Here is a 15349-nt window from a genome sequence, read left to right as displayed (position 1 = left end):
GAGTTCCAAAGTGTTGGTGCTGCTACATGAAAGGATTGATTTATTACAAGAGCAGAACAAGTACTATGTGGCACCCATAATGTGGAAAGCACATCTTGAACTTGGCCTGGTAGCAAATCAGCAACCAGTGCAGCTTTCAGAGCAGGTGTTATGTGCTGATAGGGTCTCACTCATGTCAGCAATCATGCCACAGCATTCTGCACTAACTGCAGCCCCCGGGTCAGGTTGTGCCGCATGTGGATTTCTGTGACCTTGGCTGAGTGGGATTGCCAACCCTGCTTGGATATGGATATATTTGCAGAGGATCCCTAATCAAGCTTTACCAACAGCACAATCCAAACTATATCTACTCAGAAGCCAGCACCCCTCTGAAAGCAACAGGGTGTCCATTTACTGTAATACTAAACTTTCTGGTTTAGTATCCCAAAGGACCACACCAGTGCTGAAAGGTTCTGGTTTTCTGTTACTGTACTTTAAAAAACAGAATATACTTTTCTTCCCTACAAAATTAGACAATATTGAAAATGAACATTGTTTAGAAAATAAATCTACCAGATCATTCAATATTTGGAAGGAAAGCAAAACAAACAGTAGTAGGGAGAAGCAAAAGAAATACCACCCAAAATACCTCTGTGCAGCTGGAAGTCCATAAGGACTGTCGGATTGTAACTCGTTGATAATACACTCTTTGGCTGGCACGACACCATAAGAACAAAAAAAGGTACCAAGAAGGAAAATTGGTGTAAAATAAATAAAAATGTAGGGAAATATGAAGATCTCCACTGTGTGCCCAGAATGCACAGTGATTAAGCACAATACATGATAGCTTCATCCTGCCGTCATTGCCATTTTTTTACTGCATCATTTCAGCCTTGAGTAGATCAAATATTTCAGGGTAGCCAATGTGGTGTCTCCAGATGTACTTGGACTACAATCCCATCAGCCCCAGAAAGCATGGCCAATTGACAGGGGTGATTGCAATCCAACAACATCTAGAGAGCAACACATTGGCTGCCCTGAAATATTTGATCTACTCAAGGCTGAAATGATGCAGTAAAAAAATGAGTTGAGTCTGTTGATCCATGCATCCCTCTATCTATTAGACCATATATTTTTCCACTTAAGTGTCAAACGCTCACTACAACTAGCCAGTATCAGAGACAGTATGTGTGGTTGGTTGGCTGACCCATTGGTGTGACAAGTAAAGTTTAAAGTAAAGGAGCAGCAATGCTGATTTTTAAGGTGCCAGATACTTGTCTTTGGTACATCAGTACTTAATTTAAAAAGTAGTATTTTCATTTTAATATAATTATTATAAGAATAATATTAAATATACATGGTCATATAAGCAGAAGCAGCATAATGTTTACATTATAAGGATCAGGGAGCATTACTAGTTATTTAAAGGACTCGGGGTACAGAGCCATGGCATAAATTTACATAATGTTTCCATGTGCTCATTTATATGTAAGGATGTTGTGGAGAGTGGCTGGTGTTTCGCCAGCATGGTGCTATGCAGTGTACCAGCTTCCCTGGAAGCAAAGTTTTTTAAGTTTAAAAAAAAGGAAGAGAAAGGGACAGGAGAAGTGGGACCAGGCACAAAAGACTTGTCCCCTGGGCTACCCTTTGTCAATGTCGCTGATGGGAATATATGTAATCATGACTTGAATGAGTAATGCTTTGATTAATTTCGATGCAGCATGTGTATTTGCATATGATAGAGGGGGAGAGAAAGGAAGAACTCTTGCCTATTTAGGTGTGATGCCTAAGGGCAGATCTACACCACACATTTAAAGCAGACTCATTTAAAGCACGACTTTCCCCAAAGAAACCTGGGAACTGTAGTTTTCCCCATCACAGGGCTACAGTTCCCAGCACCCTTAACAAACCTCCAAGTTGATACCCAGTCTGTCATTATATATAACTCAGAATTTGTTTTGCTAATGGGCAAAGTCCATCCATATGGACATTAATACTTAAATCTATTGAGCTGCTTCTGATAATTACGCAAACATAAGAACCCAAATTTGATATTATGAACAACACCATCTGTAATGTTCTGCTCTAGGTGCACTGTTTAAAAAATTATTGAAAATTAAACTTTCTATACTGTCTTCAAGCATGTAGAAATATACAGTAAACCCAGATGTCTATATATTTAATTAATCATTCAATTACAGTCCCTGCCTAAGATAAAAAAGAAGGCTGGAAAGGGAGATGAAAATCCAACAGATGTCCTAAAATATCTTTTGAGTCTTATGGCACTTCAAATCTTCCCAGTGCTATAATTCCTTTTAATTATGTCCAATAATAAACTCACAAAACCTCTCTTTTGAGTTTATGTCCGACAATGCATCAGCCGAGGTCAACTAAATCTGGAGCACATTATGATACATTAAGGTCCAAGATTTACAATTCAATAACTGATCATAACACAATTTGCGGAAAACCGTAGCAGAGGATTCTGTTAAAGTTCTCCAATAATTAATCAATAAGCAATTAATGTGGGCTCTAATAGATGGATGACCTACACCTTCTTGAATCAAGGTTGCAGGTGTCCAGGGGGCTAAATTAAAAGTTTCCAAAGCTCTGCTCGTGGCTGGAGTTCGATTCCAACGGAAGGAGGAAGTCGAATCTCTGGTAAAAGGGGTCAAGGTCCACTCAGCCTTCCATCCATCCGTGGTCAGTAAAATGAGTACCCAGCATATGATGGGGGGTAAAGAAAGGCCAGGGAAGGAACTGGCAATCCCACCCCATATATACGGTTTGCCTAGTAAACATCGCAAGACATCACCCTAAGAGTCGGAAACGACTCGCACTATAAGTGCGGGGACACCTTTACCATTATCTGTTTTAAATAATATGCTTTAATTTTATTTGTCTCTCCTGTTTGTATGTGCAATGGCCTACAACCAAGCAGTAATAATAAGCAACAACCATACGATTTCTTTTTACATTTTTGATGTCATTATGACTAAGCAGATGCAGATTTGCTGAACCTGGGATAAGGAGCCTATGGCCCTCTAGATGTTGTTGGACTCCAGCTTCTATCAGCCCAGTCAGCAATGGCCAATGGCCAATGGTCAGGGATGATGGGAATTGTAGTCCAAGAACATCCCAGGGTACCAGAGGTTCCTTATCTCTGCACTTTAGAATGATGTATGTATTCTAAAACCCTCAGATATTAAAAGCAAAAAAGGGGGTAGATTGCTGTGGATAATATATTGGATGAAAGCAATCTCCAGAAATCATGCATAAATCTAAGGTTAAAAAAAACTGGATCAGTTTTGGATTTGTTTGTTTTTTTAATGAAAGGAATACAATTAGCAGAACCTTTCCTACACATACTGAAATGGAATATTATCATTAGCTGTCCATCCCCACAACAGCCATTTTCTTTATGAAGTAAGTTGTTTCTTTTTAGAGACGGATGGGCAACCTTTGGCCCCCTATATGTTGCTGAACTACAACTCCCATAAGCTCTAGCAACCAGCCAATGGCCAGGGATGATAGGAGTTGTAGTTCAGCAACATATGGAGGGACAAAGGTTCCCCATTCCTGATATAGGCCATCAGCACGCATGGCACTTTACAGCACAGAAGACGACAGGTCCCTGCCCCAAGGTGCATACAATCTAACATTTGACAGAGGGAAAACAAAAGAGAAAAGGAGGCAGGGTATTTCTTAAACAGTTCCAAGGCAGATTCCAACAATATAATCAACACTGAAAACAAAAAAAATGAATGACAACAAAATCTCAGACTGTGTCAGGCAACACACTGGAAACCAGTGAAGAAGCTTTAACTGGTGAGATATTCCAAAGAGCTGGTCCTAGTCAATAATCTGACTGCTATTTTCTGAACCAGATGAAGTTTCAGAATGCCCTTGCTTACCTCGCCTCCAGTGTCTCTGTTCTTCAGAAGTAATTGACTCATTGTTCACAAAGACTTTCTATTGTCTAATGTTAGCTCTGTATTTTTTTTTCTTCCTGCTACACGTGTTAACAACAGCCAGGAGCTGGAAAAAATAGTTCTTGCAATAATTATACCAGGATCACCCACTACCAAGCTGGCGTATGGGGGAGAAGAGCTATAGCTATGGATGTAGCTCTATCCCCAACGCTTTATATTCATCTGGAAGGCATGTTTGTTCTAATTAAACTTTTCTTAAAATAGACAGGTCTGTATTACAGGACCAGTTTGATTTGATGAATCTTGGCAGCTTGGTGCTTTTAAAAGACAATCCTCCGTTTGGGTCCAGCCAGAGATAGGAAAGTGAACAACTGAGGGCAAAGAATAACAGAATGAGAGCAAAGCAGTACTGTGCAGGCCAATGATATCATTACAAGCTGGTACAGGTTGCCAGAAGCTTCTGTGCAGTCATAGCATGGCAAGTGTCTACATTGGACAAAGTGGCTCCCCACCGCCGCCGCCTCTTCACCATTAGCCTGGGAGTTTTGCCTGAGAGTATGCTCCCTGTGCACTACTACATGAGCTATTGCTGCTCAGTTCTTCACCAGTGATTCTCAAGGGATTCTTAATCAGCCTCTTACATTTATGTTTCTGGTCCATAAAGGCCTTTGAGAGTTTTTGTTTTTTTTAAAAAAAAAAAACTCTATGGAAAGAGAACTCTGTCTACAGTATTACCAGCAGCCAACAGTGTAAGACCTGGCACGATGTGTAGTGCTGGTATGAATGCCTAGTAATACTTCTCTTGACTTTTACTGATGGGTGACGTGGGTATTTTAATTATTATTATTGTCCTGAGAACTAATGTTTGTTCACTCTTAGAGCTTCTATTTTAATATTTAATCTTCAATCTTTGTATTGAAATTGTTTTGTTTTGTTTTGTTGTTTTGTTTTGTAAGGCTTCGTGAGACTTTTTGGCATAAAATGAGAACAAATGAAAGCATCACCACCACCACCACCCGACTATCCAAGTACAATAGAACCTCACTATGATGTGGGAGCCAGGGAATAAAGGATACACCATGGTATAGGGCTTCCATGTTATAATTAAAACTGCACTGTGAGGGTTACAGCCAGCGAGTACTGGCGTAGTGGTTCCTAGAGAGGGGGGAAAAAACCCGCTGCGGAACTGAACAGGAAGGAAGAAGCAGAGAGGGAAAAGCAAGTTAAAATAAAAATAAAACTCCAAAGACAGTATCCTAAGAACCTGAAGAAGGCTCAAGAGATAAGCATCCCTTAGGGAAAAAACTGCCAGGAAGGAAAAGGTCAGGAGGGAGTAGCCTTCAGGAAACAGATAAATAGATTTTTAAAAAGAAGGATGAGAGGGGAAAAAAAGACTCAGAAACATCCTGGGGAAGCAAACTGAAGACTCATCAAGGACAAGGAGCACAGAAGATAAAAAAGGGTATACAGTATTTTACTAGGGGAGGGGGACATGGTTACACCTGCAGTATATCTGATTCCGCAGTACATTGAGATGTGTTATAGTGAGGTTCTAGTGTATGCATGTGCTGGTCTACAAATCGGCACTCCACAGATTTAGAGTGGCAAATTCTAGGGGGCAGTGGGGCTGACACCCACACAACTATTTTTGTTTTTAAAAACCATTTGTTTGTTTATGGGGCAGAGGGCTAGTGGTTAGCAGAGAAATGTCAGGCAAAAGAGCTGCAACCACCATCTCCGCCTTCATTTCACTGGGCTGGAGGATTTGTTGATTTTCCACTAGCCAATAAGGCATGCCTAAACAACTTCTGACTCACCAAGCTAAACACTGCCCACCAATCATGTACCAAGGCCTACCAAGGCCTTGATAACTTGCTTTATTTATTTAAGTCAAAGAAAACAGAAACAGGAGGTTTACATACTGTCATGGTTGGCTTAAGGAACACATCAGTCAGAAAGCTAGACAAGAACTTTACTGTCTTTTTTAAACAATGATAGAACAGTATTAGGAAAATCCTGACTCCACTCAGATACAAGTCCAGTGCCACCTAGTGACTAAACTGTATAATGACACTAACCCCAAACTGACATTCCAATAGGTGCTCATGCAAGGGCTGGGTTCAGTTTGACCAGTTATTCAGGTCTGCAGTAAGATACCACATATATAATCTATAGGAGATCTTTTGCAACTTGCAGTGCAATATTTTTATCCACTCTTTTGCTCATGACCTGAACAAAACCAACATAACAAATGAGTTGTTCTTTATAACACAATATTGTAATGAGAAGTGCTATTTTATTCAAAATCCCGATGCATATTTTATTCTCCAGACAAGTACGCCTTAATGAATTGCAAGCATTTGAGCAGGAAATGTGTTCTCTAAAATGATGATGAAATATAAACCAGCATATTTTCATAGCAATATTTTTCAGCTGCTACATTATAGCCATACGGTACTTGTGGCTCAAGTTGTACTTGACTTGGTATTGTGCCCAGTGCCTCATAGCATCTTAACTAAAATAGCAGGTCTTACCTCTTTGGCCTTTGCAGCAAATACACACTCACACTAAGCAGTGATCATGAAGAAAATGGATTACACTTTTTTTAACACCTGCAATGTCAGACTGATAATCTCAGCTTAGAAATGAATGTATATGAAGTATGTTACGCTTTTACCACACCTATCTGGCCCTGTTCACTTTGGCCACTGGTAGGAAGTACACTATTTTCCCCCACTCCAGAATACATGCACACATGCATGCACACACACATTTTCATACCTCACACACTCATCCTTCAAAAGCATCTATATTTCTGGTTGCACCAAACTTCTGGCATTGATTCAACAGATTGTGTGCCTGCTGGCTGGATAACCACTGCATCCTATGTGTAGGATGTGTTGACCACCACTAAAAGCAGCAATGTGCCCATGCACCATCTCCTCAGTCCAGGCTTCAAAGGGCTAGTACCCTGTCAAAGCATGGGTGGAGGTAGTGTCAGTCAGTCAACATGGACCTGCTGTAGAACTCCACAGTTTCCCCGACTACTAGTAACAGAAGCCATAGTATTGCTATAGATGATGATAGGCTGTGCATGCCGCAGAATCAAGGGAGCGAAGAGCAACAGAGGCAAAATGAGGAGGAGACCCAATGTGAAAGGATGGTGCCACACATCCGGTGCAGTTGCTACTAACCACTCTGGGGCTAGAACAACTCCCCTACAAGGAAAGGCCTTTTAATTTAGAAAAAAAGATGAGTAAGGGAAGGACATGGTAGATGTATATGAAACTCTGTGTGGTGTGTAAAAAATGGATAGAGACGTTTTTCCCCTTCTCTCAATACTAGAACCTGGGGGCCATCCAATGAAGCTGAATGTTGGAATATTCAGGATAGAGAAAAGGAAGTGCTTCTTCACACAGCACAGAGTTAATTAGTAGAATTGGCTCCCACAAGATGTAGCAATGGCCACCAACTTGAATGGCTTTAAAGGGAATTTAGACAAATTCATGGAGGATAAGTTGCTGGAAATTGGGGAGAGTGCTGTTATGTCCAGGTCCTGCTTGTGGGCTTCTCATAGGCATCTGGTTGGCCACTGTGAGAACAAGATGCTAGATAGATGTGTCTTGGGCCTGTTCCAGCAGGGCTTTTCATATGATCCGAAGCAGGCAAATTGCAAATCTTCGCTGAGATGCTGAGGTGGAGTAATTCTGCTGCATTTTATCATCCAGATATCAATATATAGAGAGAAATATAGACGTGCACAGTGATATTGCTGCCATCCCTAAGCTGTGGTAAATATTAGTGTCAAGTTTAGCAGGATTTTAAATGTATAGTCTTTGTTATGCCTCTCAGCTAAGGTCTAGAAATGTTTACTCTCTGGCTACTGAAGATAGCATTCTCCACCCAGCAAAGGATCCTTGTTTTGAATGTCCCAATATTATGGGTCTTCTAAAAGAGTAAAAAATGGTGTTGAAAATCACCATCACTTATGGCTACACAGGAGAGGCAATGGTGATGAACGAAAGGAGTCCCAATTCATTTCTTACTCAGTTTCTTTCTCTGTGCGAATTGTTTACAGACCAACTGAATGTCCCCCATATGCCCCCATATGTTTGCCGTGGTGTTATCATTTTATTATAAAATAGGCACTTTTTTCCTTTTTAGAAATAATGTTTTGTTTTTCCAATATGCTATGCTGTTTGACTGGCTGAAGTTGTATTTCTTCAGTTGATGAATAAATAAACTTCTCTCATCCAGTAATTTGAAAATGGTTGGCATTCCATTTGGTATAATTGGGAGATGGAAGCAAAATAATTATGTTTTTGTAATATAACTGATACATTCAACATAAGGCTTCTGAGTTAATAGCCAACATGTTCTCTTGAAGTGGCTCCTTAAGGGAAGAATGGGCTAAAACAACAACAATAATAGATGTTTTTATTTTCTTGGTTATTCCCCAACTACCATAAAGACCATTTCTTTGTAATACACATTCAGTATTATACTATGGGTGTGGAATGAGAATAGATTGGAGTGGGGGGTGGGAAATCAGTTAGTTTTTGCTGTTCTTAAGTAAATAAAGGTTAATTGAAACGGAGCACAGGTATGTATTTTATTACACTTCTGGATATACAATCCGAGGACTGTTTCTTATACAGGACTGTTAAATTCTTCCTAATTAGCATTGCTGCCCTGATTTTGCTTCTTTCTCCCCCCCCCCCCGGAAAAGAATGTGATGCGTTTCAGTTTTTAAATGTTCAGATATATGATGGAGGTGAAGAAGTGATCTGGTAACTGAATGACTTTCCTGGCAGGAGTGAATCTGACAGGATGGCATTTTACTAATTAAGAAGAGTGCTGGACTAACCAGATGGGTGGAATACAGATTGGAACTTTTAAAAAAAGACTCAGATGAAATGAACAAAAACACACACTCTACCAAAATAAAAATATCCAAACAATTATAATGTGGGCACTTGTGATATATTGGAAAGGGGTCATCAAACTGCTAGAGTAATCAAAAGCTATGGAAAGAGCTCAGTAGGTGCTACACAAAATTAGACAGTAAATAAGGTTAGGGGAAGAAACTTGCAGTCTACCCAAAAGAGCAATCTATAGAAAGATGCAGACTTCTGGACAAGTCTTCTTGCTGGATGAGGTTCCATATGTGGAAAAGGCTGCCACACGGGGTAAAATCTTCCATCCAGCACACTTAGCTTCATGAACAACAATCCATGCCAGATTGGTTCTTAAGAGTTGGTTGGTGCAGTCAGTCTTGGCAAAGCCACCTACCTCTTTGGGAAAAGATTGAATCCTGAAATATCGTTTTTCCCCTTATATACCCAGTCTATCACTGTGCTCTGCAGGTGATGGCCCCCTGCAGATACCACCTTATTCCGCATAACATAGGAAACAGACCTTGAATACTGTGGCACTTACCCTTTGAAATTCCCTCCCCTTAAATATTAGACCGGTGTCATTGCTGTTATCTTTTCAGAGCCTATTGAAGACCTTTCTCTTTCAACAAGCCTTTTAAGTAGAGACGTTATCCCAGTCTGTGTCTGTTTTTGAACCACTTTTTAAAATGTTTTTAAGATGCGTTGTTTCAATATGTTGCTAAAGGTGTTTTGTTTTAAAGCATTTTGTTCTTAATATGTTTTAAAGTGCTTTTGGTGTTTTTGTTTGCTGCCCTGGGCTCCTTCTGGGAGGAAGGGCAGGATATAAATTTAATAAATAAATGAATAAATAAAATAATAAAATAATCCAGGAATCTCTTTCACCCAGTCCTGTCCCAATCAGTGCTGTCAGTGCTGAGCTGACCAAGTGGATTCCCCAAAAGTGAACACACACCATTCCCCAAGGATTGAAGTATCACTTTTTAACAGAAGTGAGCAGCTTTTTCCCCACTACAAGTCTATTTTCACTGCAGGAAGCCTTTACATTATATTTGTGTAACATTCATATTACAAGATTGAGATTAGCTCCTGATGTCTAGTAATCTTATTCTGTCTGCGTAAACAGACACATACATCCCGGTGAATTTAGCTGGACTAAGAATGCAAACCATTTACTTGTAAGTCCCATTTAACTGAATGGAGTAGACATGCCTAGTACTGTACTGTTAATCCTTAGTAAGTGTGCTTAGGGTAAGGTTGCAGCCTAATATTGCAATCAGATGTGTCCTTCCTTTGAAGGCTCACTGTGTTCAGTGGGGCTAACTCCCCAAAAAGTGTGTTTAGGATTGCAGGCCCAGTCATTCCTGTTGGCCCTTATTAATGAGTCACAGAGTCTTAAGGCTGGGAGAGATTAATGTCCCGTGTTCCAGCTGCCCGCACTGCCATGAGGCTGCCTCTAAAAATAATAACCCCACCACATTGTTCAGAAAGCAGGAACAATGAAGCACTACAAGCCAAAGATGACACTTGTGCAGGATTTGCACTGCTGTTGACCTCTCTAAACCAGGGGTGGGGCTTTTCTGTGGAGCCACATTCCCTAGGAGCACATACTGGCAGTGGGGGAGGCTGAAGTCAGCTCTTGGAAGGGCTGGAGCCGAAAGTGGATGTGCTACTTTTCTCCCCCACTACCTTTTTCTGCCATCCTGTCTTCCCTCCATCTCTTTCTGATGCCCCCTTTTATCTCTTTCTGATGCCTCTACTCTCTCCCACTCACCAGGCTGCCAGGAGAGGGTGCAGATCGCTCTTGCAAGAGCTCTGAACTGATGGTTTGCAGAGGACTTCTGAAATTAGTATGCAGTTTACCCAATCCTGTTCTAAACAACATTCAACCCATCAGAAAAGTATTGTGATCTGACTGGTGCTTCACTCACCACCATTGCCTTCTCTTCCTCCTTTCATTACATTATTATAGTAAATGCTCACAAAAGGTACTAGGTCTAAATGAAGAACATTCCCCAGGGTGTACATACAGATAGAGGCTGAGTAATAGAATCCCCTGTTGTTTCATAGCTGTACAGTAAAATGTGAGCAAGCCTTTGGCAGCAGTTTCTGCATTTCTGTTCTGAGTTTTCCCATTTTACAGGATGAAAGATGAACTTATATTGCGTTGATATTTAGAATGGTTAAAACACACACACACACACACCATCACCACCACCACCACACATTATATAGCTGGTGTTTTGTTGTTTTTAATGTGAATCGCTCTGGATCCACAACTCCAGTTTACTAGATCAGTCCTCCTGAATAACCATTTTGGTAAGTATAGCACTATCAGGAAAAGCAGGAATTAAATCTGACTGACCGCTGGACCTCTGGTTTCTGCCCAGGAATGTTGCAGATCTTTGCTACTTGTGGCATTCTTGTGGCCAGAATGTTTGGCTACCCAAGCAATACACAAGCATTTCCCAACATTCAGATTGCTGAAACACACTGAGAGGCACACTGCTCTCTTAGACCCAGGACCATAACCAGAAATATGGTGTGGTGGCCGCAAGGGGTATGCAGGTACCAATTGGTGCTGAATAGCCATAACCTAACTATAAGTAGCCTGACTTGTTTAAAGTTATTGATTGGGCAGCAAACCTACAGTCCCAGCTACACTGGACAATTTTTACACTGGTGTAACTTTAAAAACACAGTTGGTAGAGGTGCATCTTCACTGGTATATAGTGCAGGAGAAGGGTTCAATGATAGAAAGTATGCTTTGTATGAAAAAGCACCCAAGTCCAGTCCTCAACACTTCCAGGCCATAAGGCATGTTCCTGTCTTCAAGTTAGGCCTGGGGTGGGGAACCTTTGGCTCTCCAGAGGTTGCTGAACTACAACTCCCATCAGCCCCAGCAAACAGGGCCAATTGCAAGGGATGACTGGAGTTGTAGATCAGCAACATCTGGTAGTCAAAGGTTCCCCACACCCGAGGCTAGACCATTCCTGGGGACTTCCTCCAAGTCCCAAAACTCTCTAGCCACTATAAATGATGCATAGGATTTCACACCCTTAATTGCATGAAGTACTTTTACAATTACTTTTACAAATTAAAATGGCATTAATGTGCCTAGTGCTTGTAAGTTTTTGTACAGCCTTTCACTCACACTGGAGGGCAGGAGCAGACTTTTTTTTGTGAGCAAATAGCTAGATACTGCCTGCATTCCTGCACTCAAGCCTACTTATAAAATGTAAATGTACTGCCTTCAAGTCGATTCCGACTTATGGTGACCCTATGAATAGGGTTTTCATGAGGCTGAGAGGAAGTGACTGGCCCAAGGTCACCCAGTGAGCTTCATGGCTATGTAGGGATTCGAACCCTGGTCTCCCAGGCCGTAGTCCAACACCTGAACCACTACACCATACTGGCTCACGCCTACTTATACATCCACATAAAAAGGGATAGGAACTTGTTTTTTAAATTGATTCAGGAAAAACTATGGGAATAACTACATATTATTAAATTAACACTTATGCAAAAGGGAAAATACAATTTTAGAGAAGGTATTGATAAATGGTGTCTGGTAACTCAGTATGTAAAAGGAGAAGTAAAAATCTCAGGAGAAGATTGTGTTGACAGCCAGTGTGATGCAATGATTAGAGTGTTGGACTATGACCTGGGAGACCACAGTTTGAATTCCCATTCAGCATGACAATTGCTGGGTGACCTTGGGCCAATCATTGCCTCTCAGACTAACTTACTTCACAGTGATGATAAAATGGAGAGTGAAAAATAATGTATACCACTTTGAGCTCCTTGAAGAAAAGATGTGGTATATAAAAGTAATGCATAAATAAACCAACCAACCAACCTTTAAGAATAAAGTTTGTGTTTACAAACTGGATGTTTAATTATTTCTGGTGAAAAGTTTAACTTTTGAGGAAGGATGGTTGCCAACCTTATCCACTCTGCTACATATTCATATATTCCATTCCAAGATCTTTAGTATTTATTATTTTTTAAATCTAATAATTAATTATTAAATCTATTTTTGTAATATGTTTATGTAATAAAGATCTTTTTTAAAAAATCAGGAAAGGGGTTTTGGTTATCCTGAGAAAGGGGAGGTCACTCTCGCTGTGGCCCGGCTTACACCTGGAAAGATTTATTTCCATCCAGTTTAAACTAATAATTAAATAGAATTAAATAATTAACATAACTCTGTTTACCAGTGACAAAAATGGAGACATTTGCTCAATACCCTAATTCATGTTTCCCATTCAGGCATTTCCAAAAATAGAAAGTGTCTGAAACCATTGCAGATGGCTACCATTTCTGGAAGTATAAGGATAGTGCTGTGCTGAAATCTGTCCTTCCAATTTCTCAAAAGCTTTCTTCCCCTACAAAAGAGCCTTCCATTTTTCTGCCTCTTTCTCTGGGCACTTTAGAATTTCTTTAGCCTTTTGTTGGGTTTGTTTCTATTAAACATTGTGTCAACACTGCAGCCTTCCCACCTGCCTGCGTTTCCTGATCTGAAAACGGCCCGCGGAAGAAGTTACCACATGATATCCTCCCGAGCTTTTATTTGAAGAGTGGGAAGCCAAGGAGGCTGGCTACTGAATGCCTGAGACTGGCGCAGTTAAGTTACTGATTTTGTTTTGAAGGGAAGTCCGGACCACTGGAGGAATGACTTGTAGAATGAAATAAAGGAGACTCACAAACAGCCCTTGACCACCTTGAAAGAAAGGGAAGCCCAGCAAAAGCCCTGCACTCCACCCGTAATAATTTTTCTCCGAAGTTTTCTCTCCCCTTTCAGCATTTTCAGATGCAGTTTCTTGTCTCTATAAATGGGGAATGGTCGGGTGGAAGGAACACAGGAAAAACGTTCAGCACAGCACTACTAAGGGAACATTAGTTCTTATCTGCTTTCAGCGTGCGGGCCTCCAGTCTCTGAAGAATACAAGCTACGGCAGATACAGACTCCTTCCTTTCTGTTCTTCCCAATGGTTCAGCCTTTTTTTAAAATTATAAGAAAACCAGACCATCTATTCTGTGTGCCTCTCCTATAAAGATGCTCTTGTGTCTCTTGCTTGCAGGCAGCCAACAGGAAATGGGTACAGTGTTAGAAGAACAGGTGTGTTTTCACTTGGAAGAAAGCAGCAAGAGATATGAAAATGACTTAACAGCTGGCAAGGAAAGAAACTGAACTTGTGCCAGGCAAGTGTGTGTGTGTGCACGCGCGCACATGTGATTTTTCCTTTGTGAAGGGCTTGCCCAGATGGCATCTTCCTCTATGGCTGGTTTAAATTGAAAATGGTGCCGGGGAAAGGACTGCAATAAACAGGTAGCAACTAGCTAATTCCTTTGTGCCTCACTCCGTCTTTCAGATTTTGCCACCTGTATCAATCCTAGTAATTCCTATTCTGCCATTGGCTGTAACACGAGTCAATTACCATTGGCTATAGCAAAGGTCAACACAGTCCCCATGCCTTGCAGGCAGTCGGTGCAATGATTCACCACTAACAGCAAAAGACCCTGATGGTAACAGTTCCAGCTGCAAACCACTATGAAATCTTAAAAGAGAATAAAACATAAATTATTGTAATACAAAATTATCACACCAAATTGTATAATAGCGACAGTTCTGTATCTACTAACCTTGTAAGTCTGGATGCTCTGGTTAGATTTATTAGATTTGGTTTACTAAATATGTATATTGCTTCCCACTAAAAAAGTTCCAAAGCAATTTACAAGCAAGTAAAACAATACAATAACAAACTGTCAAAAACAGTTTAAAAACAGATTAAACCATGTAATATAGTATCAGTGGTGTTGCCCAAATTCACGGGAAAACAAAATGCCTGTGAAAACAAAATCATCATTGCCTAGTATTGGAACAATGACAAGGCTGGTGCCAGGCGGACCTTCCTGGGTAGACTATTCAAAAATGGGGAGGAGCTACTATAGTCACTCTCATCAGTTCCCTCCAGACATCCCAAGAAGGTGGCATACAGAGAAAGCCTACATCAAGTGACAATCTCAGGGCTCTTACATTGATGAACGCTGTAGTAAAACTCTAACTTTTCTGACTCCCTTTCATAAAAATATTGGACACCCAACATCCCTCAAGGCTTTTTGCAGAACTTGGGCAGTGCCTGTACAACCCATGCCTGCCTCTTCTTAGCTTCCCAGAAGCAGCTTGGTAGGTTCAAGGCTTTGACTTATTTTACACATTTATATATGACCCTTCGTTGGGTGTCAATGGGCAGGGGACCATCAAGAGGTCCAGTATCCACAGCTCTGGGCTCCCTCTTGCAGCAGACAGGGAAAAAATCACAACCCCAGGACAGTTTGGCTTCTTATAATTTATTGGGAACAGGTAGCTATATCACTCCACATTTCCCCAGTGAGGGCCCCTTCACAGTCCTTGGGGCCTAGGCTGAGACCTCACTCCTCATCCTGTAGCCTTCCAGCACCTCAACGTCTCTGGCAGGCCCTTCTCCTTCTTTGGCTGAAGACCCTCCTCAGGCCTTCTCTTATATGGGCCTCTGAAGG

Source organism: Rhineura floridana, chromosome 2 (genome assembly GCF_030035675.1).
Source record: "Rhineura floridana isolate rRhiFlo1 chromosome 2, rRhiFlo1.hap2, whole genome shotgun sequence".
In the NCBI taxonomy this organism is placed as follows: Eukaryota; Metazoa; Chordata; class Lepidosauria; order Squamata; family Rhineuridae; genus Rhineura; species Rhineura floridana.
This window is presented reverse-complemented; position numbering follows the sequence as displayed.